The sequence below is a fragment of the Nuphar pumila genome, chromosome 10 (genome assembly GCF_984573655.1).
Source record: "Nuphar pumila chromosome 10, dmNupPumi1.hap1.1, whole genome shotgun sequence".
Taxonomy (NCBI): Eukaryota; Viridiplantae; Streptophyta; class Magnoliopsida; order Nymphaeales; family Nymphaeaceae; genus Nuphar; species Nuphar pumila.
The window spans coordinates 45332547-45333850 of NC_143258.1; positions in this window are offsets into that span (position 1 = coordinate 45332547).

Below are 1304 nucleotides of genomic sequence, written 5' to 3' on the forward strand. Positions count from 1 at the left end.
TGGGGTGGTTTTTGAAAACATGAGCACATGCAGGCAAACAGAGGGCTCTAAGTCCTAAAGAGATAGAATTTTGAAATATTTGAAGAAGCAAACATTGTTTTCACACAAATCCTAGATTGAGGAGTGTTGTATTTCAGACCTAAGTCTAAGTGAGCATGCATAATTCTCCTCAATTGGTCCTACCAAACCATGCCTAGTCTATATGCAATCCATGTCAGCTGGGTTCAAGTCTAGGCTCCTAGGTTCACATGATATCAGAAATTAAAAGCTGACAGTTTATAGAACACGATTTTGATAATTAAGCTAAGTCAAAGCACACAATTGATCAGACGAAGACAGGTTTCATCACGGTCGCCAAACTTGTTATCATCGCAAAAAATTTCCTCCCTCCCTCTGCTAGAGAGAGAAGAAACGATCCTGCGAGTCAAACTCGACCAAAGTTTTGAAAATTGGTTTTTGAAAATCACTCACCTCCGTTTTGAAAATTTATGGGAAAATCCGTGGAATGGGATCTGCCTGTCGGTACGGAGTTCAACCGTTCCTGGCACCTTTACCAGGGGTAATCGAACCAAGGATCAAATGTGTGCTTTGACTAAGTTAAATTATCTAAATTATGCTCTATTTTCTTAAAATGCACAAAGAATCAGGCATGTGCTATGGGATTTTGAACAAATGCAAGTTTTGAAAGAATGATGTTTGCTTGGAAAATTGAAATGTACTTGGAAAATGATTGAAAAAAGTGCTTGAAATTGGAATTTCTGGGAAAATCATTGAATTTCATTGGAAATTAGAAATTTACATTAGAAAATGAATTCTCAAGAAAACTTGGACTTTAGAAAAATCAATTTTGAGATTTGAATAGCTTTTCTGAGGAAATGGATTTGAGAATCTTAAGAAAATCAGGAAATTCATTGGAAAAGAATTTTTGAAATGGAAAATGGATTCTTAGGAAAATCAGATCTTTGAGAAAATTGACTTTGGGATTTGAAAATGAAATTGAGAATGTGAAAATCTTGGAAAATCATGATTTTGAACTTGGGAAATACTTTGAGATCTCATTTGAAAATTCAGAATTCTCAGAAAATCGATTCTTGAGAAAATCTTGATAAAATCGATTATTCTGAAATTGAAATTGGAAAATGATTTGAAAATAATGCAAATTGAATGAATGAATATGAATTTGACAGATGTTTCATTGAGGAATTGGGAAATCCTTTTGAGTTTTGAGAAATACAGTGCATTTTTGAAGTTAGCCTAAGAGTGTAGGCTGAATGTGGCTAATACGAAGATCATAAATCTTGGTT